This window comes from Haemaphysalis longicornis, unplaced genomic scaffold (assembly GCF_048455015.1).
Source record: "Haemaphysalis longicornis isolate Haplotype H1 unplaced genomic scaffold, Haemaphysalis longicornis Haplotype H1 scaffold_13, whole genome shotgun sequence".
NCBI lineage: Eukaryota > Metazoa > Arthropoda > Arachnida > Ixodida > Ixodidae > Haemaphysalis > Haemaphysalis longicornis.
In genome coordinates this window covers 18,267,744-18,295,627 of record NW_027526233.1, presented here as the reverse complement: position 1 = coordinate 18,295,627, position 27,884 = coordinate 18,267,744, and the positions used below count along the sequence as shown (strand labels likewise).

At 49.0% G+C, this 27,884-nt stretch overlaps 1 pseudogene; it reads right to left on the bottom strand.

The window, feature by feature from the left end:
* Positions 1–3,437: 3,437 nt before the first annotated feature.
* LOC144163723 (uncharacterized) lies at positions 3,438–25,225 on the bottom strand (annotated as a pseudogene).
* Positions 25,226–27,884: the final 2,659 nt, after the last annotated feature.

Sequence of the window (27,884 nt, the reverse complement as noted above, 5' to 3'; positions counted from 1 at the left end):
GAGGCTAGTTGCGCTTTTGGCTGAAGTTGTGAGTTTCAAATGTTTCAGATGCGAAGTCTGGCAATTTCAAGTAGAAGATGATAGAGTACCATTTTTATTGTGTATTCTGTAATTGATGGTGGGGTTTAACGCGCAGAAGCAACAGCTGGGCTAAGACACGAGCTGTTGTGACGGCCATTGGAATAATGTTCACCCGTCGGTCATAATAACATCCATGGAGGTCGCCTCGATCTGAAAACAGGCACTGCAGGACGAATAGAACCGTCCTCCTTGGGTTGAGCAGACCTTCACTTGTGCCACTGATTCACTGCGGTGATTTGTTGCCACTCATACATCCTGGACGTACAATACGTTTCTTTTTTTTCCTGATAGTGAGAGGTGCTGAAGATGTTTACTGAGACAGCACTATTTCGGCTTTAGAAATTAGAGGTGCACAGGTAGCAGGCAGCTGAACATTTTAGCTTAAGATTCCCGGATCCAGAGGCAGCAGCTAGCTTTAGAGCCCTTGAAATCCCGTCACGATGATATTCAGTGGATGAGTAGGTCAAAGCTTGCTGCCTTGTCTTGACACTGGCGGAATAAGTGATGTTTGAGTGTTCCTTCCCTGAGTAAACCGTTGATTGGTTGCGTTGCTTGGTAAGGTCGCGTGGAAGTGGCTGGAAGTTTCCGGGACTGTTAAAGAGCTTTATGTAATGTCTGCTGTTCCTAGCATCCATCTTGGGCCCCTAGAATTGTTTTGGTTTATCCTCCGCAGAGCTTGCAATTCTACAGAACAGAGACCCATTTTACGACCGGAACTATTCGTGTTACGATGTTGGGTTACGACCATTTTTTCAGAAGAAAGTTGTGGGAAAAAAGTCGTGGCCACAAGAAGCAAGTATGGGAGGTCACCAGCCTCTACCTCTGTCTGTCATTTGGTTCGAGATCCCTGGGAACCGGTGTTCCGGTGGCATTACTTTCTCCACTGTGGATGTATGCGTCTTTCCGAAACGTTAAGCTATTCCGGGTGTAAACCATTTATTTACCTTCAGGAGTGTGAAATGAGATTTAATCTGCTCTTTCATACTTCCGCTACTGGAACTGCCAGGATGGCCCGAACTACCGCTTCTTTGCTCCTGTACTTGGAAGAGTCGTGTAGTCACAAAGATTATCATTATAGCTGTGGTGACTGGCGTAGCGTTACTGCTTATTCTAACGTCCATGACGCGCATGCGGGATAAACAACCAAAAGCCGTGCCCCGCATCCTGCTCGAGGGGCTCATCTCGAACAGCAACACACCCACGAACCTGCTGATATAAACGTCGCTTGCCCTTGGAGGCTTGTCTGCTCCTTCGCACGTACCTCATAAGACAGTTTCTGGCGCAGATGGTATTCGGAGGCACTGATATTAATTCTGGAAGTTAAGTGCTTCTGAAACGCGCTCGGTCAAGAAGACAGCATTTTTCCTGTGTGGGGTGCCAGTTGACTTACTTAATCACAGCGCGAAGGACGGGCCAGACAGAAAGATCAACCACTGGACAGGCGCTGACTCTCAACTAAATTTATTGAAAACCCGCAACAAACATTTATACTGAAGGCAAACAACCCCGCACGTGTCAAAGTTACATAGAAAGAAAACAAACAGAACCATATAAAAGTGCAAACGGGAACATGACTTATTTGTCGTTATCCATGAAGTGGACCTCTTTATTAGTAAACACCACTGAAAGCTGGCTCACACACTTTTCGCCCCTCTTGCTAATGTCATAGGCTTCAACTATCTGGCGGTGTAGCTGTTTCGGGTGATTGGTAACAATATCAGTTTCGTGAAACACCTGGTCTTTGCCAGATGTCTGGCAGTGTGAGGGCAGAGGCGGTCGCGGACGTTTGTCAAAGGAGAGCGCATGCTGTCGCAATCTAACATTAGCACACCTACCAGTCTGCCCTATGTATGATGCGCCAAACTTGAAAGGGACTCGGTACAGAACACCGGATTGGCAGTCCACATACCTGTGCTCATGGTTTGTGCCACACCCTGATTTTGGGGCCCTTTCTTCCAACGAAGCCCTTCTTTGTACGGAAGAGCACATTCCCTCCAATTTACGTGGGGCGGAAAAAACCACCTTGACACCATACCGACTGGCAACGTTCTTCAAACCGTGCGACGCACGGTGCACAAATGGAATCATGGCCAATTTACTTCCAAACGATTATTTCTTTTCCTTATCAGCGTCCCCGCGAGACTTGACATGCCTTATCAACATGTTACCACAACTCCAGAGCGCTGCCCTAGGGTAACCTGCCGCCTCTAGCCTCTTAACTGACGTCAAAGCTCTCCTTCACTGTATGATGGCAGGAGTGGGTTAAGGCTGAGGACAACACAGAAAAACACAATCCATTCTTCCCTAATTTACAATGACCTGAGTCATAACTTAGGAGGGATTTCTCACAGCGTGTCATGTGCCCCCAACAGACATGGCCTACCTCAAATCTTAAACGGAAATGAAGGAAGTGCAGATCTTGCTGTTGTGGAAGCTCAACAATCCGAAACCACTTTCTCGGAACACTTTCAAGAGATCAATGGCCATGCTGGGTAAATCAGCAGAGTTCTCAAAGGCAAGGTAATCACCCACATATCAAAAATGTTACTTGTCATTCCACACAAGTTTCGCTCAATGGCACGGTCAACCCTGCTAAGAAAAATATCGTTGAGTACTGGTGCAACACGCGATCTAATACACACACCGGATGTTTGCACAAACAACGACCCTCCCCACTCTACAAACGTAGAGTGCAGGTAGAAAGTTAGAAGTTCTAAAAAGAACTCAACAGAAATGCCACAACGGCTTATGAAGACCTGTTCATCATCGTCTTCGACAATGCACATCTTCCAAATGCACATGTCCCGTCCTTCGCGCTGTGATTGAGTATGAACACGTACCAACTCGCCCAACTTGCAACTGCCCGTTGACTGTCGTTTTACTTGGAGCCGAAGCATTAGCGACGCACATTGGTGGGCGCCTTGGCTAGCTCGAATCTTTCAAGTCCGCCAAGAATTGCTCTCTCTATGACGACAGGCTTCCATCATTTCTGATTGTCACCAGGGTACCCAACATCCCAAGAACGATATATGAGCTTGCTGGAGTGGAAGCCGCCTATGCGTACCCATGGGAGCGCGTGAAGCCGTGCATGGCGGCTGGCGGCGATCTTCGAAGTTGCAAGAAAGAACCGAGCACGCCGGCACTGGCGCGTATTTGAGCAGCAGATGCACTTCTCAGCGGCTTCAAAGCTATAAAAACAATTCCGGCAGGTTGTAAGCATTTATTTTTCGCTTGTCGGTTGCCAAATGGCATACGAAAACACTTAGAAAAACTTTAAAATTCGCACAAATTACAAAATAACACAAGCATTAAATATATACGCGAAAGCATAGCCACATTTCGCACTGCGGGATGATTCATTCATGGTTGAAGATGATCATTCTGGAAGGAACGGCCTGACGCTGTCTTTGTTCTCACGGTTTCTTTCTTTTGTCATGTGGTGGATGCGTATTTCAGCATACAGCTCTGCAACTTTTTTGCACATGCTGTAGATGCCTTGACTGAGGGTTAACTGCTTGAATTGTTCCACAATCAGTCTGGAGCCGTTGCAACCACGTTGAATGATTCACACAATTCAATACCATCCTTCGAAGGGGCATGAGCCCACGTCTGTTCTTCTACTCAACTAGAGGAACTCGCTCATTTGAGCGCGAGGCTGCGACGCACTCTTCGCATGTTAAACACTAAAAGAAAATTTTCAAGTCTCGCACACTTCGGCTACAACAAATCCTTCAATATAAGGCACCACCGCAAAAACTACGGCAGAAAGGTTTTTGGGGTGCGTGTAGTCGTGGTCGTCATAAGGGTCCAAGATCGAGGACCTGCGCATGTCCGTGAGCGTATTGGCTGTGTCTACCTGGGCGATAACAGTAGCGGTATTCAGGAAGAAAACCATGTCTTTGATGAAGTTCCCCGAACTAGAAGACGTCACATCTGTTTGCACCAGCAGACGCTTGTATACCGCCACGAACTGGGCAGCGTTTGGGTTGTTGTTATGCCCGCCTCACCACGAAACAATCCCAAGAAGTTTAAAGTGTGACCCTGGCTCAGTTTGTGCGTGTACAAGTACTTCAGCTTACCCTGGCCAATAAGCTCGTGGAACATTTTTTCCGTGTTGGCCATGCAGGTCACAAAGCCTACAAAATTATTTTTTCGATGCGGACTACATTAAGACCGCACAATGTCTGCCCGCGTCCATGCGTATTAGATTTACAATCACAAAAAATGATACAGGCACCGGCACCGGCAGGATTCGAGCATGTGTATTCTAGACAAGACACAGTTAGTGTCAGTTTACTATGACCATGAGTTAGTACCCGAGAGTCAAACCGGCTTACTCCCTCGCCTGTAACAGTGCGGAGTAGCTTAGGACCTCCCAATGTCGGTCCGCGTCCATTCAGGCACACAACATCATCAAGCGAAAATCAAGCGAAGTTTGATTTGAGCTGAAAGATGCAGTTTTATATAGGTGTTCCCAAGGTGAAACTCACGGCTGAAATCGAAGGATGGTCGGGACGCAAATGTGATGTCACTCGGGGCACAACTTGGATGTCATTTCGAGTCGCCGTACTCTGCACCCTCGCCAACACGCACGGAGTACAGATGTTGCCATTTTTCAAGCTTTCTAAAAATGGCCGTCAAGGCCGATCTCTGAACCCCTTTATATACGCTTAGGTGGTAGCAAAGAATGGCTTCTAGCAGCCTTCATTCTGCGTCCGCATAGGAGCATCGTAGGACCTTGCAAAAGGGTTCCTAGAATTCAGGAGGTCGAACATGTCATCAAAGAACTTGACGAACCTCGATTTTGCAATGGGGTAGCTTCAGCACGTTTTCACAGATGTCCAACGCGTCGGCTTTAGAGGAACTGAACGCCTACACAGCACACCGCACCTTCATTTTTTTTGTTTTTCCCATTGAACGTGGACTTTCGTGAGCCTGTTGCCCAAGCACAGCCCTCCGGAACACTGCAATGCCTCCGATGCCACTATGTAGGCATTTTGGATGTGTTTTTCTTCAGCGTCAACAATGCAGCCTAAATTTGCTAATGAATTGCGGATAAGCTAAATCGCGTTGCAGCCGCCTAGGATAACATACATATTCTGCGTATTATCAGCCGGATTCACAAAGATTGCAAAAATGTGCTCACGATCAAAATAAAGTGTAGCACCTAAACACAGGCCATAGTAAAATCTGACGAGCCTCCGTCAAACGTAACAGAGATAAGCTCAGCCTTCATTGACGCAAGTTTCTCAATGCACTGCTTAGCCAGCTCGGCCCTCTCTGCTCCTGTGAGCGAGTCGTTTAAGAAGTATCCAACTGGCATCTTAAATCTGATGTCCACGCCGACGATCCTGAAGACACACGCTTTTGGAGGTTCGGGAAGACTGTCAGCACTAAACCCGGTTCCGAAGCCAACATACCCTACTACCTTACCACCAACTAGCTCTACGTGTTTCCTGATGGCCACGTCCTGTAAAAAGAGAGCGCAGTAAAAGGGCTCATCAAGTGCTTCGGCAAACTTCTCACAGAAAGAAAGTGCTTCGGCTGTGCAGCGAAGAGCTCCTTGATTCGCCTTGTACCAAGCCCGAAGTGTTCGCTAGGACGGGAGGGCCTCGGTGAACTTAGATAGTACACACTCGTACGCAGATGTACTATAAAAATGTAAATGCTTGCAGCTCAGGTGAGTACATGCCCTTCTCTTCATTGCCTGCCTTACACAGTAGTTGTTGAATGTCATCTAAAAGATCGGGGTAAACACATGCGAACCTTTCTTTCTGACAAGTGTTCTTGATCTCTGATTTCTTTGATGATTTCTTGGCAGATTTCATTTCTCTTTACCAGCGTGGTGTAGTTTGCTGAATTGTTTCGACCTTCCTATTTAACTGCGTTATCTCTTTAAGTGAAGAAAGGACCATGTCTTTGTAGAACTATTTGGTGGGTGATTCTTCAGGAAGATATTCAGCTCCAGGCAGGTCGCCCAATAGAAAGCTCAGAAATATGTAGGTCCAGGAAATCTCGAGACATGTGATCGAGACGCTTCCGTTTGACCTGTAGTTGAAACCATACGTTTTCACAGACAAGTTAAAAGAGCAGCAAGCGCAAGAAGTATGTAAAACTTGATATCACTGCTTTGGATCCAATATTTCCGCACATATTTTCTTGGAAGAAATAATAGATGTATTAACCAGTAAGCTTTTTCGTAGTCCTGCAAGAGAAGTTGTATGCCAGCAAAAAGACGTGTCACCCGCTCTGGTTTAACTTTCAATTCGCCGGAAGTATATTTATATGTTTCCTGATCAGCAGTTAACAACACCTACTCCTCCACTGTAGCGCACAATCTCGGCGCACAAAAATGCCCCGCGTCACCGAAAGAACATTTTTGTGGAGCAAGTAATTATATAGCGATCATAACGGCACAAACGCAATGCACGCTGAACATTTCGTTTGTCGTTCAATGATGGCAGTAATACTTGCAGGTTTCTGCAGATGAGGTGGAAAAGGTGGAAACACACTGGGCCCACTTGCCTCCCGCAGTCGCGTCGCTTTATCCATGCTGTCGAAGCACTCAACAGTGAATTGCACTGGCGGCTCCATCCTTAGCACGCCACCGCTAACGGCAAACGGCCGGCTCCCGAAGAATACGCACCTCTGCATTATTCCGAAACTTGTCAATAAATTGTTGGGACGCAGCCCGACAAAGGCCCTCGTAGGGTGAATACAGTGCAGTGCGCGCGATGAACAACGATAGTTATTTCAGTGCGTCATGTGTCCGTGCACACGTGTGTGAAGAACGGTGATCTGAAACAAGTACGTGTAGTGCGCATACAACCCGAAACATGCGCACAACCAACGGTGTGGCGTAAAAGCGGCACTTACAAGAGCAGGGGGGAGTGCGCACCGGGAGTCACGCGAGAGCAGCTGCTTCCGCGGGCTGCAGACGGGACCGACGGGCGGCGAGCCTCAGCCATGACGCCCGGACAGCGAGGAGCACCCGTCGTCGGCACAAGTGACAGACGACGCCATCATGAGTGTACAGCACCAGGCCGGAAATTTCTGGACAAGCATTGCTCCAACTGCCGCAATGTTGTCTTTACGTGCTTTACGCGCACGCTGGCTGCTCTGTCGTAAAGTGCCTCCCAAGTTGCTTTCTTTGTTATTCCCGTTGTTCTTCCGGAAAAAACCGGTGACTGGTTCTCATCTGTATTGGCGTTACTTTTTCGGGCGTGTTCGGGCTCGCGAACGCTTTACGCTCGAAGGGGGTACATTCACTGGCGCCCAACGTGGTTTCTTTCTTTATTCCTTTTTTTCTTATTGTCTTCAAGCATTGACTCGCCTGGCGAGCTACACGGCCACCTTCACGCGGGAATGCTTAGAGAACGCTTCAGAACTGTGTATGCTTTGTGCGGGTCGCTAACCTTTTTCACGCAGCAGTCACCAGCGAATTCAGCACCCCAGAAGCCGGCCATGCCTACTTCGCGAGCATAATTCAGCCAGCGGAGAGTACTTCGAACCGTGTACCACAATTCACCGCTCAAGGGCGAAGATGGCGTGGAATCGAGCGGCCGAAAGCTGCGCAACAAATCCTGTGAGTGACTCGCCACAGAATTTGTGCTTATCTGAAAAGTGTAATTGCTGATTGACTGTGCGTGCCCACTTGGAAGCATCTTTTTTCGTTTGGCGCCGGTCAGAAAGGTTGTATTAAAGGCCGTGTTGACAGTATTTTGCAGCTAAACTTTGTCGATGGATGAGAATACTGTGCCCGCGGTAAGCAAAAACTTTCTCCGTACTTATCTAGGGTAGTACTGCGCCGACTGATGCGCTATCTGACAACACGAAGCCAATTCTTGACTTGATAGCCCAACTGATATAATCAAAGGCCGATTTTGAAAAGCAACGGTTTGCGCTTCAGGGTAGCAAGCTTAACACCGGTGCAATATTGGGTGATTGGAAGCCGCAAGCTCATCAATGCAGCTGTCACTGCAGGACGTCGTTGCTGTTAAATTTGGCTGTGCCAACGTATGCAGGTTCCACCAACATGAAGTCCGTTTATAACTTTATGAATTGTCGGACTACCAACAAGCCATGGCAATTTGACGTAGCGTACTGATTAGTAGCATTTTGTCAGTTGCTTTGCGGGTGGCAGCCGGCGCTTGGAGACGTCACCAGAAGCCATTCGAGGACATGACCGACTTCAAGGAACGCTTTAAGCTGGAGTTTCTAGCACCTGGGTATGAGTACGGAATCAAAGACGAGCTCCGTGCGCGGACACAGGGAGAGGAGGAACGGCTTCGGGGATATGTGCGTTCTATGCAGGACCTGTACGGGCGGGCTGAACCGGTGGCATCCGCGGGGGAGAAAGTTTTCCGGGTCATCCGACAGAGCCACCCCTTGTTCCAGCCGTACTTGCCGTCCCGGCAGTTCTCAGACATTGATGATCTTGCCAAAGAGGTAACAGCCATTCAAGCATCGAAGCTGGCAGTGCAATCCTACCAGCTGCCTCCACATTGTGTGCGTGCACCTATCCCACACCCCCAAGGCTGGACCAGCGGAGGCACCGAGCGAAGCGACCAACGCAGTGAAAATGGAATGCGGCGCTGTTCGTAGGCGCGGGGCCAGACAACCCTTAATCCCAGGAGAAATACCAAAGGCGAGCAGCGATCATTCATGGCAAAGGTAGTTGCAGTCTCAACTCAAACCAGCGAGCAGCGCCACCGTGGGAAATGGTTGCAGCGCCAACTCACCCCAGCGGTGGGGTGCACCGTGGGAGATGGTTGCAGCGGACTCCCCCCAGCGGTGCGGCGCCTCCGTGGGAGATGGTTGCAGCGCTCACTGACCCCAGCGGCGCGGCGCACCCATGGGAGATAGTTGCAGCACTGACTCACCGCAGCGGTGCGGTGCCCCCGTGGAAGATGGTTTTCAAGTGCCGACTGCCCAGCAGTGTGGCGCCGTCGTGGGAGTGCCCGTTAGTCCGGAATGACCAGAGGCAAGTACGGCAAACATGAGACATTTCGTAACCATCGCAAATCCATCTATGAAGGCATAAGCAAGGAAGTCGTGTCCACATTACCCGAGTCGAGCAACAAGGAAAGGCGGCAATCAGCTTTCCACCAGACCGTTTGCTCAAGCTCTGCGAGCTCGGAGGTGCCGCCTCGCCCTGACGCAGTGCAGCGAACAGACGCAAACGACAATGCACTGGTATTCTGGTCATCCTACCACCCAGCGGGCGCTGTGCACACCCCCTGGCGCGACTAATCAAGATACGCCACTCGAAACTGCGGTGAGATTTGCCGCATCACGGCAGGCAGCAGTGCACAAAGCCACAGACGCCACAGTGCAAAAGACCCACTCCCTTCAAAGCGGCCAAAATGGCCGCCAAAAGCTTGGCGCGGACGGCGCGTGTAGGAGTAGAGCCGAAAGTCCACACCAACTGCCTTCGAGCATGCCGCAGCCTACATGGACAAGATGGAAGGCGTGAACGTGGTGCACAAGGCACACGAAGGGCCTCCAGTGAGCAACAATCAGCACATGGTGAGCTGTTGGCACTTGTCCTATGGCAGACAGGCTGCAAGCATGACGATGCACCTTTCATTATCGTCAATGTAGCCGGAGTGACTATACCTGCCCTACTGGACACTGGACCAACGGTTTCTGTGTTTGGAGATGTTGCCCGAGAATGGTGCTCCCTGAGGAAGATCAAATTCCGGCACGTAAACACCAGTACCCGAACAGCTTCTGAACAGGTCATGCTGATAACATCGGCACTGAGGGTAACGGTAATCGCGGATGGTCGCATACACAGGCAACTTTTTTGTGCTTTCCCGGTCTTTCCTGTCCAGCCATTCTGGGCCGTGATTTTATGGCCAGGACAGGGCTACTGCTTGACGTGAAGGCGGGAAGCTACCACTACGGCCGGGCGCACCCCTGAACAGCTTTGCAGCACAACCATCAAAATCGCTGTCAGGGTTGCTGACAGCGGAGACCCCCACCGGAAAGGTTGAAAATGGTTTGCAAACCATCTTGTTGTGGTTCGCACGACCACTTGAGGAACAGTCACGGCTCGCAGCAGTACTACAACCCTTCCTAGCGATGCTCACGGAAGCCCGGGTACAATGAACATTTTGGAACACCACATTGAGACGGGAGATGCGCGTCCACTGCGGTTCAACCTCAGGACCTTGAGCATCCACAAGCAACAACAGCTGGACAGAGCCCTGCAGGAGATGGTAAATGCAGCAGCGGTGAGGCCATAAAAAAGCCCTTGAGTATTTGTGATTGTACTGGCCGATAAGAAAGATGGGAATGTCCGACTGTGCTTGGACCACAGACAACTAAACGCGATAACCACAAGAGACTCGTACCCCTTTCCATCCATCGATGTGGTTATGTACGCACTAGGCTCGGCAAAGGTTTTCACCACACTCGACTGTAGTAGAGGTTTCCTACGAATCCCTCTAGCAGAAACGGATATCGAGAAAACAGCGTTCACTTGTACTGGAGAATTGTTTAAATTCGTCAGGCTGCCTTACGGTTTGTCCAATACAATTCTCCAGCAACTTTCCAGCGAGTGATGGACATCGTGGTGTAGGACGCCAACTTCAACTACGCGATGGCGTACGTGGACGATGTGGTTGTATTTTCAGAGAACATTGGCTATAACGTTGTTCATTTGCAGACTGTGTTGCAGCGGATGCCAAACGCAGCCCTAACTGCAAACTCCCGCAACGTACAACTTGCGGCCAGCAGGATTGAGCTCCTGGGCTTCGTTGTTGACCAAGGCTCCGTTCGGCCAAACTAGGAGAAGCACAAGCGGATCTTGCAGTTCCCAAAACCGGAGAACGTCAAAGGTCTCTAGAGCTTTCTGGGTATAGTAGGCTTTTACTGGCACTTCATTCCGAATTGTACGGACTTGGCACGGCACCTTCATCAGCGGCTAAGGAAGGGCGCCAGGTGGTCATGGATGGCTTCAGAGGAGCAGGCGTTTCAGGCACTATCATCAGCCACGCCAACACCACAAGCATGCAGTTGCCAGAAATCAATCGCCCCTTTGTGTTCCAAAACGATGCAAGTGAGTACAGCTTAGGGGCCGTTTTGCTACAGGAGCATGGCGTTGACTGTAACTTCTGGCGTTCGCAAGCCGCAGTCTCTCGGCGGCCGATCAAAACTATTCAGTCTCAGAAAAAGGGTGTCTCGCCAAAGTGTTCGACCTAAAAAAGTTCAACATGTACTTCGATGGCGCAGATTTCACGATGTAGACTGACTGACCATCAAGCAATGTCATGGTTGTCCCGGCTTCAGAACCCTGCAGGATGCCTCGCACCCTGGGCGCTAAACCTGCTGACGTATAACTACAAATTGGAATACAAGAAGGGCACCAGCAAAAAAGCCGCAGACGCCTTGTCTCGCGTACCCCTAGAAGTAGAACAGCAACCAGAACCGCAGGTCTTCGTGGTTAAAACGCCTGCGGAAGCCTGGGGAAGCCTGGTAAATCGCCAGAAGATGCTTGAAGCGCAACAGGCCGACGAACTGTGCAAGCGCATTTGGGAGTCTATTACGGCAGCAGAGAACGACGATACTAAGGCAGCACGGGCACTGGACAACGACTGCTCCGTCGAAAGCCAGGAGTGCTCTCTACTGAGGTACATTCCAAGTGCAGACACGGAGAGTGGTGAGTATCCCTTCCGCATTTTTGTACCCACGCGACTTAGGACGTCTTTTCTCAAATATTACCACGACACTACCTTCGCCGGTTATAGAGACGGACAGAAAACGTGGGAAAAGCTATGCCGCGTTGTCACACGGCCTTGCATGAGAAAGGAGGTAATAAAGTACCCAGACAAGCCCAGTTTGCCAGTCTGTAAAGCAAAAAGGATGTAAAACACCTGTCCTCCTGAAGTTGGTCGAGAGCTGCGTCCCTTGGCAGAGCGGCGTGTGCGACCTGATGGGTTTATACCCAAGATCGGTGAAGGGCAATCGTTACCTCCTTGTCATCACAGATAATTTCTCCAAGTGGGTCGTGCTGTACGCGTTACGTAAACTTCATTCAAAATTGATCTCGAGGACGTTGTTGGGTGCTTTACCCCCTTCGGATTTCCGGAACAACTCATAACGGACATTCCTACCTACCTCACCAGCAAGAACTGCGTGGACACTTGTTCCGTTCTGAGCGTACTACATAACAAGACTACTCCGTACCATCCTCAAGCAAACATTACGGAACGTGTCAACAGGAACTTTAAGATGATGCTCGTGGCCTTCACTGAACGCCACAAGAACTTGGATGCTCGCCACTCGGAAATGGCGTTTGCAACTAGGACTACGGTCAATCGCTCCACCGGCTTCAAACCGACAGCCCCCTGTTTGACCGCGAGCTGTGTTTTCCTGTTGAACATTGATTCAGTGACCAGGTCGAGGTGCGCCCTGTCAGTTATATTAAGTATGCGCAGAACATTCGCAGCACCCTGAACAAGACGCTCCAGTAGGCCAGGCACCAACTGGACTTGGCAAGTCACAAACACCGCCGGCAGTACGACAAGGGACGGCGCCAGGTTGAGCTTTCCTTCGGGGGCATGGTACTACGCCGCACGCATTCTTTGAGCGGTGCAGCAAAATGGTTTGCTGCTTCCCTGGCGGACCGATGTGAAGGTCTTTATGAGGTAGCAAAGCACCAATCCCGGCTGACGTTTCTCCTTCGCAACCTAAACGGAGGACGGGATACGGGTCCCGTACACATTGGCGACCTTAAGGGGTACTACGAATGACACTCTGAAGAAGAAATATAATCTTGTTTATGTTCTTTTAGGATGCGCTATGGCTCGAGCGGGAAGACCCGCCTTAGCCAGCATTCATCTCAAACCCACTGGAGAACTGTTCCTTTGCGGTAGCCCCTACGCGCTTCTCGGACAGCTCGGGAGCTTTCCGGTTTGGGGGAGGGCGAGTGTAGAGACGCAGCCCCTACGAGCGCCCGCATAGGGTGATTACAGTGCAGTGCGCGCGTAGAACAGCGACAGTGGCGTCAGTGCGTCATGTGCCCGTGCGTCTGTGCGAGATGAACGGCGAGGCGGAACAAATACGTGTAGTGCGCATACAATCCGGAACATGCGCACAACCAACGGAGTGGCGTAAAAGCGGCGCTCATAAGAGCAGGGGGGAGTGCGCACCGGAGGACACGTGAGGGTAGCCGCTTCCGCGGGCTGCGAGACGGGACCGACGGGCGGCGAGCCACAGCTATGGCGGCTGGACAGTGAGGAGCAACCAGCGTCCTCTTCGTCCGTCGTCTGCACAAGTGACTCAAGACCTCGTCGTAACTGCACAGGAGGAGGCCGTAACTTTTTGGACAAGCAGTGCTTCAACTGCCGAAATGTTGTCTTTACGCGCCTTACGCGCACGCTAGCTGCACTGTCGTAACAGTGCCTCCCAAGTTGCTTCCTTTGTTTTTTCCTTCCTTTGTTCTCCCGGAATAAACCTGTGACTTGTTCTCATGTAGATTGGCGTTACTTCGTCGGGCGGTTCGGGCTCGCGAACCCTTTAAGCTCGAAGGGGGTTCCTTAAAAATATACAACAATCAACTGCAGCACACACCTACAGGCAACGTCATTTTGCTGCTCCTTCATGGGCGGGCTTGCAAACAAACTACAATGCAACTGAAATGACTACGAGTAGGTCAATTGAACACGATTTCATGTTCTCACAGGTGAAATGTGAGGCCACAACCTTTCTTCAGCCTGTTTGTACATCCGTAGGGCGATTCCACGAGAGAACGAACATGCATGTACACAACCATTTTTGTTTATTTTTTTTTATTATGTACGCGCGCAATATCGAAACCCCCGAAGATGAAGTTTTTTCTTTTGAGCTGCGTAGTTCGGGAGAAAAAAATGTTTGAATGTTCCCGGAGCGCAGCGGTGGCTTCGGCAACTGCTAATTTTTTTAAGTTTGCGTCTTTGTGTGCGTCAAGCAGTAAAAGTGGTGTGTAGAAAGTGTTTCTAGCCATAAACTATACCAGAATGCTAATCATTGTAACGCAAAATCTGCGTCCTGCCGTGGAACAAAAAAATTAAAAAAATAGTGAATTCGGCCCACATGATAATTTGGTACTGTTTTTGACGTCCCCCATCCAAAATTTGTTTCTGAAAAAAAAACTCTCTACGTCAGGATTTTCGTTGCCCAGACATGTCTGAACGCATCAGCAAAAATGGTGCTTGTAGAAAATTTATAACTACCTGAAAAAGTTAATAACTTCGGCTCTTTCTCAGAAATTGCCCGAATTAAGATACCAATATGCAAAATCCGTACTCGATTTTCTTCAAAATTGCGGAAACAAGACTCCTTTGCAAGAACAAGAAAACTGCAGAAAAAAATGTTACATCACTTTGTTCAAAACAAAGTTAAAAGGAGCCAAACTTGGGACTCGCGCGATGCGTTTCGGTGCGCCGCGGAAGTTCCGGCCGCTGTTGCCGGTTGTTGCACGTGTATACACGAGTGGTAATTCACAGTCCACTGTCACATCTTGAAAAGATCAACCTCTCCGATATTTTGAAACGAAAAACACGATTCCGGATATTCTATTTTTTTGTCCTCCTGTTACCTTACGTGTTCTTTAACGAGCTAAGTTTCTGGCCGAAACCGGCTCGAAAGCGCTCGGGATGCAAAACAAAAACAAAAGGGGCTGACCGAAGAGTGAGCACCTTAAAGGAACTTCGTCTTTGCCCCTCACCATCGAGGCAATGCTTCTTGGGTGAGTGCCGGCAATGCCCAATCGCCGACAAACTTACCACGTTAGCTTTGAGCATTTCGTACGAAGAAGAGGCCACGTATGCTGTGTGGGAAAATGCCTCTTTTATAAAAAAGACTGCACCGCCAGCTGCACTAGTGAAGGAGCTAGGCAATTGGGTCACCAAGTGTATTTCCCATCACTATATTAGGCGTATTCAGGCCATTGCCATAAACGAAGCAAAAAGATGCGAACAGCGATCAAGCATAGTACTGCCCCTCGACTTCGCAGAAAATTGGACAGTTATTCTGCCATATGACGTCCAGTCGTACCACTGGCACAACACACACGTTTTACTGTTTACGTGCGTTGTAACTACAAAAAAATCAGTACAGAGCTTCGCAGTAGTCAGCGATGACATGCAACATGATACCGCAAATGCATGCTATGCGCTCCTCAAGGTGCACGTGCGCCTGGATGAAAGTTCCCCTGCATACAGCCACGATTATAACATAGTGAAGGTGCAGCCAGCCATTTCAAGAACAAATATTTGATGTACGAACTTTCCAGAGAAAAATTCACGTTTGCGAAGTGGCTATTCTCCGCTGGCGGACACAAAACAACTCGTGTGATGGTGTTGGTGGTATCGTAAGACATCAGGCTTCGTTACACAACCTGAGTACAGGAAGCACCAACATCATTCGGTCAGCAGCTGAAATGAATGCCGAGTTGCAAAGCAAGCTAAAAAAGGTGACCCTGGTTCACACAACTCCTCCAGGCACCGAAGAGTTTCGCATAGAAAAGCGCGAAGAATGAAGCGTCTGCCACGTATCCGAAGCATCCAGTCCTGGCACGTGTGGTCATTCACGAAAAAATACCCAAACAAGCAGCGTTTAGCCGTCGCAAGAACAGCTGAAAGAGAGCCCACTGCCGTTGCCCCGTTTTCAGTTTCCCGCGCTTGACTTCATGAGCGCCTGAGGGAACTGGGGTGTAGATATTACAACATTTTACTTGAGTTATAATCCCATACGTATGGTTTTTGCTGTGTTCCTGAATGTATATAATTAATCATGGTAGTCTACCAGCCAATTTACAAATTCCAGTGTCTCTATACTTGAAGAAAATATCTCATGAAGAAAAGAATAAAGCCCTTCAGTAACTTACTCCTTCTGTGACCGCAGCGTCATAATAATAAAAAATTTCGACCATTCCTACAACTTCTACCCTATCCAACCACCAGAGAAACTTTTACCTGTTGTTTCGCATCCCTCTTTCCTTTCCTTTTAAGCAAAGTGGTAAAGGAGCGCTGTTGAGCTGGTATCGGCCAGAAACTTGGCTCGTTAAAGAAACATATGGAAACCAGAGGCGAGCAAAAAAATAATAGAATCCCCAGAATCTTGTTGTTCATTTGGAACCTCGGAGAGAGATTGACTGTTCCGAGATATGACAGTAGACTGTGAATTAGTGCTCGTGTATACCCGCGCAACGACCGGGAACAGCGGCGTGAACCTACCGCGGCGCGCCGAGACAGGTCGCGCGAGGCCCAACTTTGGCCCCTTAAAACTTTGTTCTCAACACAATGATGCAACATGCTTTTCCGCAGTTTTGTTCTTCGAGTAAAGGAGTCTTGCCTCCACAATTTTGAAGAAAATTAAGTATGCGGTTTTGTTGATATTGAGTTTTGAATTCGGGAAATTTCTGAAGAAGAGCGGACGTTATTCAACTTTTTACGTACTTTTAAATTCTCTACAAGCACCATCTTTCGCTGATGCGATCAGACACGTCTGGCGAACAAACTGCCAGACTTACAAATTTTTTCAGAAAAGTTGAAATTTAGACAGATGGCGTCAAAAAGAGTAACAATCGTCTGGGCCGTAATCACGATTTTTTTAAATTTTTTTGTTGGCGGCTGGACGCAGAGTTTGCTTTACACTGATTAGCATTCTGGTCTAGTTTATGGCTCGAAACATTTTAAACACACCACTTTTATTCCTTGACGCACATAAAGACGCAAACTTGAAAAAAACCTGCACTTGCCGGAGCCACCGCTGCACTCCGGGCACATTCAAACATTTTTTTTTCCGAACTATGCACCTCAGGAGAAAACAAACTTGATCTCGCGGGTGTTTCCGTATTGCGCGCATATAATATAAAAAACAAGAATGAAGAAAAATTGTCTTGTACACGCATGTTTGTTCTCTCGTGGAATAGCCCCGTAGGCAATGCAACAGGCAAACTGTATTCAAGAGAAATGCTTGCACTCATTTGAAACTTCCAGCAGAACAGCGTGCTCCAGCGAAAAAGCGTGGCCTCCGCGTGGCTTTCTGCCTCTGCCAAAATGGCGGCCGCTGGCGTCACCTGGCGGCCGCCGCTTCCAATCTAGCAAATCTTTATGTCCTTCTTGCGACATCCCGACAAGGTTCCTGAGAGCGACATGGAACATACTTATTTAGAATAATCCCTGCCAAGACAAGTGAGTTGTTGAAGCAAACAGCTCCATAACTGCTTTTTATGAATAGTTTCAAAGTCCCGAAGAAAGTTTTGACCGGCCACCAATCTCGGAAGTCTTCTGTAATTGGGAAGAGGGTCGTGTTTCAAAGAAGCTGTCAAAAAAGGCGAGTCCTTATCAAGTCACGGTGCGAGTTTTGTAAACTGTCACAAATGTGCGAGTTTCTTTGAAGTCGCCCTTCACGAGCACCTTCGGGACCGCTTCTTGTGTGGCTTGCTACGGGAAGGAAGGAAGAGGAGGAACAATATGGCGCCAGGCAGATTCACTTCGGCGGCGGCATCTTCTCGTGTTCCTTCGTCCACCCCTACCAACCGAGCGGCCGCCATACATCCCGCTGACCTTGGCGCCGAACTGGTCACCCTCCGTGCCCTTCTGATGGACGCCTTGGAGGGCATATCTTTCTTTTTCCGACCGTGCCGCTCAAGTAGGGGAGGGAAATCAGCGGCTCCGCCGGGAGATTGCAACAAAGGCCGAGGCCCAGTCTTCTGCAGTAAAATCGCTGCGCCAAGCGGTGCATTTTCTATGAAGCAATTTGGCTCGTCAGAGAAGGTGGCCACGGCTGGCTCATTTTCCGCCGCTCCCAACTACTACAGTCGCGGAAACGAAACCCGATATCACGCAGACGCCCAGCTCTGCCCGGTATTCTGCTCTGCCGCTCTTTTCCTTTTCGTACCCCAGTCTTCAAGCTAACAATGAGGACGAAGGACGTGCATCGTCTGGAACGGAGGGGTGCACAGAATCGGCGGTGCCGCAGGAATCAGGCGTGGTTTCCAGTATGGCAGGAATGACCCCATGGCTTGCGCGCTTTGGCGTTTGTGACCAGCGAGCGGTTGTGGCACCACAACCTCGGGGGAAGGCAATGTTGGTTTCGAAGCTCTCTGTGGATACCACACCGGCCACCTCCAAGAACACTTTTCCAGAGTTATAGTACAGCCTGTGGTCTTTCGTCCACTGAAAACGCGCTATGCCTCATATTCTTGGACGACGAAGCGTTGCAGCGCCTTTAATTGTCTCTTCAAACCATTCGAGGGGACCCTACACGACCATAATATGCATTCACCTGAAACCAGGCAAGCTCTAAAGGACACTTAGCGTGTTTTAAGTACTTCTCTAGGGCAGAAAAAAAGTCATTTAAACATTTTGATGCCTTCCTCAAGGCTTTCCAGAAATGTTACAGCTTATGCGCTGTTCTGCACGTCAATATTCGGAGCATTCGCAACTACTGGGGTGAGTTCACCCTAATCTCGAACCTTCTCTCAAACACAGTTGTTGTTTCTGCGCTCAGGGAAATAATGCCACTGTTGACCTGTGCAGCACCTTTTGTCTTCCTGGGTACATCAAACACTTTCTCACCCGCAAAAATAGCCGCGGTCGAGTATTTCCGTGTTCGTTAAGCACACTTTGTTAGTTTCAAATAATAACGTAGTATTTTTATCGGTAGATGCTGTGGCTTTTGAGCTAACCAAAAACGTGCTGGTAACTTGCTTTTGTGGTTTATTTTTTCCCACACCGAAAGTGCGCTTTGTCTTAAAAAGAAATGCGACAAGTGTGCGAGAAAATATTAGGCTCAGACAACTTGCACATAATCGTGGTCTTCAACATCGACTTGTTGCGAAATGAGCAGTGAGCCGTCGAACAATACTTGAACGCACTTTCCGAATTTGGTATTGCGCCTCTCATCTGGCAACCCACAAGGAAGAGGTTTTTCAAAGATTATTTCACCCGTACATGTATCGATCATAGCAACGGGCGAGCATCCCACCTTTACTGTTCTGCCGGGGCTGTAATAACAGACCACTATTATGCTGTAATAACAGACCACTACTTCGCTGTGGGTCAGTTACTCAATCCATCTCTTCATGATTGGATAATACTCATACAGTCACCATCTTAGATAAAAAACTTTTGACGAACAAATTGCTAGCTTTGACTGGAATTCTTTACAAGACCGGTTCTATCCAGGAAGCGGAAGAAGTTGCGATTGCCTTGGCCATAACAGAAACCACCGCGATTACGATAATCACCGATTGTCAAGCGGCGTGCAGAAGCTACGCGGCTGGAACAGTTTCTTCAACAGCACTGCGCCTCCTGAGCAAAACACCTCCCTCTCGCTCGGTCGGAATCATCTGGACCCCTGCCCACTCCGACCTCCCGGGCCACGACACTGCCCATGCACTGGCCCGCGCTCTCACCAACCGTGCCCCAGAGGAGGAGCACAGTCCAACGCCGATTGAGACCTTCCAGGAAATAACCGAATATTATAGACTAGGTAGAAGGACCTTTCCCCTCGCCAAGCGCAGTTTGTCTAAAACGCAGGAAAACACATTAAGACGAATTCAAACAAACACATTCCCAAATCCAGTACGATTAAATCATCAATTCCCCGCACAATACTCCCCGGAGTGTGCTTTTTGCGGCAATTCAGGCACCCTCTACCACATCGTCTGGGAGTGTGAGCGAAACCCCGACCTTCCCCCCTGTCCCAGCCCTTCCCGTGAGCAGTGGGAGAGCATGTTGTCCACCTCGAGCCTCGACGACCAGATGATCTTGGTTGACCGAGCGGACAGAGCCAGGACAGCCCATGGACTTCCAGACTAGGAAGCCACCCCACAATTTATTTGTGCTCAGTAAAGTTTCTTCTCTCCCGCTCTCTCTCTCTCTATCTCTCTCTCTCATTCTAGATAATAACAATACCAATGCATATGAAAATTTAGTTCGCACTTTAGGCAAGATGAAGGAGGCGTGTAAGAAAACGCTAGTACTAAAAAATTGGAGTGAAGAGGAGCCATTGACTACGCTTGTCATTTGGCACTGGTAAAAGAGAAAAATATAATTTGGGCAAGGTGTCGCCGAGATCCCAGAAAACAAAGTGCTGCGCTGAGAGTTCCGTAAGGTTAGTAATAGAGAGATTGCGCAGATTCGTTTGTGAAAGAGGGAATTCTGTACCAAACAATTCAAAGCGCTTGGTCGCAATATTACTTGGTCCTTAGTAAACAGTTACAAGGTGAGAAACGCCTGCCTACAAAAAAACAGTTGAACGCAACTCTGCTTCCGCTGCTTCCGACCTTCCCAACAAATTTAATGATAGGTCTTCATCGGAACAAAATGGACAAGTTCATTGTGCAAGCCCCCATAGACTACCAAATCATTTGTCACTGTCCGCCTTTATGCGGTTTCTACAGAGCCTGATCTCATTTGCATAGTCTGTAGTTTAAGCCTGAACAAATCACCAGGGCCAGGTAACATACACCTTGGTGATCTCTGCACAAATATTGGATATTTCAAAAACGTTATCTTTTCAATACTGAACAAAATGTTTTAACAATGCTCTTGGCCAGACTGTCTAAAGTGCTCCCGAGTGGTTCCCCTTTATAGGAATAGAAAAAAGGACCCTTCAAACTACCACCCTATTTCGGTTGTGCAGTAGACTCGATAAACGTAACATCAAGAGACCGAAATAATTACTTCCGTTTAACAGGAATTCCGTTTACAAACATAGATGTGTGAGAATGCGAGTTTATGTTAGTACATACTCTTAGTATCATTTCATGAAACGCTAACCACAAGAAGGAGAATGTAGCTGATAGTTTTTCAGAAAGCAAAAAAAAGCATGTCTAGGCACAGCTTTTACGAAATTCATTTGGCAACAATGAGTCGCTGTGCACTGCAAAATGCATCAATTATTTTTGTTTGAGTCATAACAACTGCATTTTCATGGAGGCTAGAGATCGCAAATTCGCCAGTGCATACGAGCCACCGAATTATGAAGATTGTAACGTTTGGCTGTCAAACAAGGCGACGATGAACATTTGGCTGGGCCGTGCCAAGACGAAAGACCCCCGGCCGTTTATTTGCTGCGCTTAAGTAGCCCCGTTCACAGCGGGGAAGGGGGAAAGAAAGCCAGGAAGGAAAGTAAAGCAGATGGAAGGGGGGAGAGGAGGGCGAGGCGATATCGCCTAGGGCGAATGCCGATAGCAGATAGTCCGGTCTGTTACATCTTCTCTTCACACTTTTTCAAAACACTGATTTGTTTTGCACTCGTTTACTTGATGGAAGGATGGCCCGTAGTGAAGGCGGTTCTGTTCGCTGCGCTGGCGTCCTGACCGGCGCAGTCCAGCCAGTGGGCTTCCTGGAGTCTCTGGTGAAGTGGTGGCGTTAGAATCACCACCTGGATGAGCTGGTTCTGCCTGGTGACTGCCTGGTGGGTTTCCCGGCGTGATGTTGCCTCGATGTCTGTCAGTGTACTCCGTCGAGGGCCTCGCGTCGGGGTGCGGGTTACCGTCACCGACGTGGCTGCCCTCGCCGTCGAAGTTTTCGTCCGTTCGCAGCAAGTGCTGTCGGTTGCGTCTGAGGAGGCCGTGGTCTTCTGTTCTCACCACGTATGATCGCGGTGCAGTCTCTGTTACCACTTTCGCTCGGCGTGACCAGCTTCCGTGTTTGATCCGGACCACGTTTCCGGCTTCCAAGGGTGGTAGTGGCCTGCCTCGGGAAGATTGACTCTGTTTCAATACGGGGATCCCTCCGTCGACATTGTATTCAGGAAGTGTGGCGTGCAGGCGTCGACCTTGCAGTAGTTCTCCGGGTGATTGGCCGCTGTCAAGGGGAGAAGATCGATAAGCCAACAGACCCAGCCATACATCACCACGAGACTCGTGGGTTTTCTTTAGAATACGCTTCACGATCTGCACCCCCTTTTCAGCTAAGCCATTTGACCGTGGGAACTCGGGACTTGACGTGATATGCTCGAAGTCATACCGGTTTACGAACGACGCGAACTCTCGCGATGCAAATTGAGGCCCGTTGTCGGTGCAAACTTGACTAGGAATGCCGTATCTAGAGAAGATAGCAGATATCTTGTCGATTACTTCCCCCGCCGTGGTACCTCTTAGCTTCTCGACGTCTGGAAAGTTAGAATGGGCATCAAACACAACAACGTAGGGATCTCCAGCGAATGTGAATAGGTCTATTCCTACGCGACGCCACGGTCGGTCGGGCGTTGGCTGTAGCAGGAGGGGTTCACTCGGTTGGCTGTATGCGTACTTTCGACATACGCTGCAAGTTCGCGCTCGTTGTTCAATGTCACTGCTCATTCACGGCCAGAAAACCAATCTACGAGCTCTAGCCTTACACTTGTTCATACCCAAGTGGCCTTCGTGAATTCGCTCAAGAATTTCCGCACGCATCGATTTAGGCACAACCACTTTGCAACCCTTGAGCATCACTCCATTGACCACTGATAGCTCTTCCGCACACGGCTTCAGTACGCCGTCTATTGCCATGCCATCTTCCATTTGCTTCATAGTGCGGCTGAGAAGCGGATCTTCAAGGGTTTCTTTTTGTAGTCGCAACATTATCGCTTTGCTTATGATGCTGGAGACTACTTGCGTTGTGTGAATGTCCACGTCCTCAACTTGGTCGTTTCCGCCAGTTGGTAGTGCGGCCCGGGACAGCATGTCTGCGAGGAACAGGTCCTTCCCAGGTACAAACTGCAATAAAAAATAAAATTTCATCAGACGGATGAAAAACCGTTGCAGTCTGGGTGGCATATCTCCAATGTTCTTTTGGGCAATCGCAATTAATGGCCGGTGATCAGTTTCAACCGTAATCTTTCGTCCATATACGAACTGATGAAATTTTTCACAAGCGAAAACGATTGCAAGTGTTTCCTTTTCTATCTGGGCGTATCGTTCTTCACTCGGCGTCAGCGCCCTTGAAGCGTAGGTCACTGGGCGCCAGTCATCCCCGTGTCTTTGCAATAGGGCAGCACCGATTCCCCTTCCCGAGGCGTCCGCAGTTATCTTTGTGTTTCTTTTTTCATCAAAAAGCGCCAGCAACGGAGGATTTGTAAGCGCTGCGCAGATCTGGTCCCATTCTCGCTCATGGGCTGTTGTCCACTCAAACACCGAGGCTTCTTTCACTAGGCTTCGAAGCAATGCTGTTTTGTCGCTCAATGCTGGCAGGTATTTCCGAAAGTAGTTCACGACACCGAGCAGTCTACGCACACCCTGTTTATCTTTTGGAACTGGCATGGCACGGACGCTTTCGATTAAATCGGGACTAGGACGAATTCAGTCTCTTCCTATAACATCGCCAAGGAATGTAACTTGTGTGGTGCAGAACACACACTTAGCTGGATTAAATGTTAGCCCTTCCTCCTGTGCCCGTCTTAGCACCGCAGTGACGCGTTCGTCATGTTCTTCCTTTGAGTCGCCCCATATTAAAACGTCGTCTACATAGACGCGCACTCCCGGCAGCCCTTCGAACATCTCTGTTAACGTCTTTTGGAACACCTCGCTGGCCGAGGAAATTCCGAAAGGAAGACGTAAAAAACGGTACCGCCCAAATGGTGTCGCAAAAGTGCATATTCGTGACGTCGCCTCGTCTAAAGGAATCTGATGAAAGCCGGCATTGGCGTCGAGCCGGGAGAAGTATTTTGCTCCTGCCAGCTCGCTCTCTATGTCCTCTCGAGAAGGCATAGGATAGTGCTCCCGCTTGATGTTCCTGTTCACTGCTATCGGGTCCATGCAAATGCGAAGCGTGCCATCCTTTTTGTGCACAACAACCAGGGGGCTTACCCAATCGGTTGGTTCAACCACCTTGACGATGATTGAGGCCTTTTCCATTCTTTGAAGTTCTTGTCGCAGGCGCCCTTTCAACGCTATGGGTACTCTGCGGGCAGGCTGGACGACTGGAACGGCATCCTCTCGTAGCACCATTTTGTAGGGTCGCTTGACGCAGCCTGTCGCGCTGAAGAGGTCAGGAAATGCAAGCTGGAATTGTGCTCGCTCATCGCCTACATTCACAGCGTCCGTCGTCACCGGTATCAGACCAAACTGTTGGCACGCCTGTAAGCCAAGATTGGCTTGGCGCCCCTTTTTCACGATAAAGAACGAGACGGAATGCTGCGCTCCACTGATCTCGAGATCATCGGTCGCCACGCCAACGTGCATGATTGCGCTGCCGTTGTATGCGGTGAGGACGGCTGCGCTCTTTCGCGGAGTGCTTGCATTGGCGATTCGGTTGAACAGAGTTAAGGGCAGCAAATTTGCCTGAGACCCGGTGTCTACCTTGAATTGTATCTCCTGACCGGCTATTTTGCCGCGAACCATCCAATCCGCTCCTATGGCTCCGGTGACACCGCAAACACTGATGCCCAAGATGTCAAAGTTTTCGTCGCTTTCTTCCGACTTGTGCACCACGTTTAACCTGCGAGCCTTGTTGCAGCATGCAGCGAAGTGATTTCGTTTCTTGCATGCATAACACGTTTTTCCGTATGCCGGGCACCGCTCGGGGGCATGTACCTTGTTACAATTTCGACACCGAGTCCCATTCGCAAACTTCATGCGGTTTGTCCGGCGTGTGAAGTCAACGTGCAGGCTTTCCTTTGACCATGCTGCGCTCTGAAGGGCAGAAATCTCAGCGGCTTTGCACATTTCTTCTGCTTTCTGCAAGTTTAAGTCTTTGTCACTTAGCAACTTTTCTCGAAGTTTTGCATTATTTGTCCCAAAAACCACTTGGTCCCTGATCATAGACTCTTCAAGTGAGCCAAAGTTGCACAGCTTTGCTTGCTTTTTTAAGTCCCGTAGGAACCGCTCAAAAGGCTCGGCCTCTTCCTGTGTTCGCAGTCGAAAAATGTGCCTTTCGTAGACTTCATTACCCTGGTCGACACAATAGTCTTCAAACTTCCGCACTAACGTGTCATAATCTTCTCTGCTCTCACCTGCGGCAAACGAGAAGTTGTTGTAGACATCGAGCGCCTCGTCCCCCACGGTGCTCAGAAGAATCACTGCTTTTACGGCCGATGGGCGGGGATTCTCCGGTTCCGTAGCGGTGATGAACAGCTGCAGCTTCTGCTTGAATACCAGCCAGTTTTTCCTGATGTTACCGGAGAGTTGCAGCGCTTCCGGGGGCTTGACGACGTCCATCTCGAACGTCAGGACCACTTCTTACACCATGTAACGTTTGGCTGTCAAACAAGGCGACGATGAACATTTGGCTGTGCCGTGCCAAGACGAAAGACCCCCGGCCGTTTATTTGCTGCGCTTAAGTAGCCCCGTTCACAGCGGGGAAGGGGGAAAGAAAGCCAGGAAGGAAAGTAAAGCAGACGGAAGGGGGGAGTGGAGGGCGAGGCGATATCGCCTAGGGCGAATGCCGATAGCAGATAGTCCGGTCTGTTACAAAGATGGCAACGCGGTAATAAAGCGCGGATAGCTCCATGATGGCATGAACGAGGCGGTAGGAGCTGAGCCCTGTAACCTCGGCGTGTTACATCGATACCAAACGAGTGCAAGAAGAACTGCGATATTGCATTAGATTGAAATTTAAAAAAATGAGTAACTTCCTCAAAAGTATCTGAAGACTTTCTTTGACAGATAGAGCGACGTCCCTTCCCTGTTCACCAATGCAGCATCACGTCTATGATTAGTGTGATCGTATCGGCAACATTGCGGGACTTGTTGATGAACGAATCGTATCAGGGGCACTCAGGCATCGTGTGCAGGGAGCAACTGGCGCGCATCTACGTATGGTGGCCATCCATGAGGGGGCAAATCCAGCACCTGTGAAGGCAAGGCTTAGTTCTCAAAAACAACTTTGCGAGCCGTGCAACGTGCCCCTCCAATCTTCGTTTGTGTCAACAGCACCGTGGTAGCGCGCGCATATAGATTCTATTCGACCGTCTTTGCATGCAACGTTTTCTGTATGCGGGGACGCGCAGGTCTAGTTGCCCGATGTAGTTATAATGCGTTCGACAACTGCTGCTCATACAGTCGACAGCTTGAGGCAGCAGTTCGCGCGGCTTTGACTCGTACAACCCGTTATCAGTGAGAACGGCCGCACCTCTCTTCCAAAAAGTTAAAGATTTATTGAAAGAATTGGGCTGTCCTCACATACTTACAGCACCCTTTCATTGCAGCTCAAACCGGCCTAAAGGGCTTATTTTTAGAAGCTTTAAAACTTTAATAGAACTAGCGAAGCATACACATTGCATCTAAGGCTGCAAACAATTTTGTATGCCTATCGCCGGTCCCCCACGTGACCACCATTGAGGCAGCAAAAAAATTGCTTCATTACCACGGCTTTGAAACTAACTCGATTTTCTCAGGCCAGCAGTCGGTAAAAAACGTTCGTATAATCAAATAAAAAAATGTGGCTTGCCCATATAGTTGTGCGTGACTTAGGACTCGTTGACCTAGTTATGGTTGGCATTTATTGAGGCAGGACCAAATGGTTTGTGCTGTTGTTGTGTTGACTTCGAGGCCTTGGTTTTACCATTCGTCTTATCAACCCAGAGGCAGTTTCATCTGGCGCCGTTACAAAGACCAGCTGCTCAAGCGGACCACTGATCCCGAACACGAAGAACCTCACCAGGAATGAGACGAGCTACTGACGTTTCAACCAGGCCTCAAACCAGTCACATGTCTTCTTTCCACCACCACTGGTCCTTCCACTTCTCAAGAGATCCTGGCAGCGGGTGCAAAAAGCTACATGACTGGATGGATATCGCTTGCCCCTGAAAACATGCGTCCTTCATTCCATGAAGAACGCAACACGACAGTAGTCAACTATGACAACTGTTGACTGCATTTTTGTAGATTCCAAATTCTTCGTATACTGTGTTCTCGTGATTTTTGAACTTTTCTCGAATAAACTCCATCTAGCTATATCACCTCTCGTCGTACAGCTTTTAGGCAAAGGGCAGCGCTACAAATGGGACAAAGCGTACTCGAGACAAACACATGCGCGTCGTCCAGTTTTTGGCGCTTCCCCTTTTTCTCATAGCTTTGTACCAACCCGCTGCAGCGGCAACTCTTCGTCGAGTAGGTTTTGATCCGTTTTTCTTCACAAAGTATAGCTTTCATACAAGCAGATAGGTCGCTCATATTTCTATTCTGGTGTCCAGTCATATTTGTTTTCGGAAAGGGTTGGGTGCCTGTCTTTGTAAGAAGGCGCGTTCCTAATTTTGTTTCGTGGTGATCCCATGCTGCTACGAGTTGGTTTCAGCAATTTTGAAACTTGTTGTAGAGACTACGTTGACGACATTTTCGCAATATTAACCATTACCGTCTTATTATGGTCTACCGCATCACGAAATTCTCTCCCATTTAACTTTAGCCGCTCCTATCCCGTGCTTCCCGCGCCCATTATTGCGTTCCTAATATGTCTATTTACTCAGACCATAATGTACGCAGGGTTTCTTTGCTTCGGCAGCACTCTCTTCGTGCACTGGTGGCTCACCGGATGTCATTACCTCTAAGAGTATTGTTAATAGTTCGACGGCTGCCGTATATCCTCTCTTACCACGCCATTTAGTCTATTTCTTTCTGTGCGGGTATATTTATTGTAGGGTAGACTTCACGAAGCCTGCCTCATCATCATCGGCTGCATTGCAGGTCTTATCTTTTCTTTTCTCTCATTCGTAGTATTTTATTGCTTATGTGTTTTATAATATGGGCAATTAGTAACATTTTCTCTATTTTAGCACTAGTGGGAACACCACGTCGCTTCCCTATATAAGCATGCAGAGAATTTTTACGGGACTCGATTTTGAGAGGTCATGCGTGCCAATTATTGGATCATTTTTAA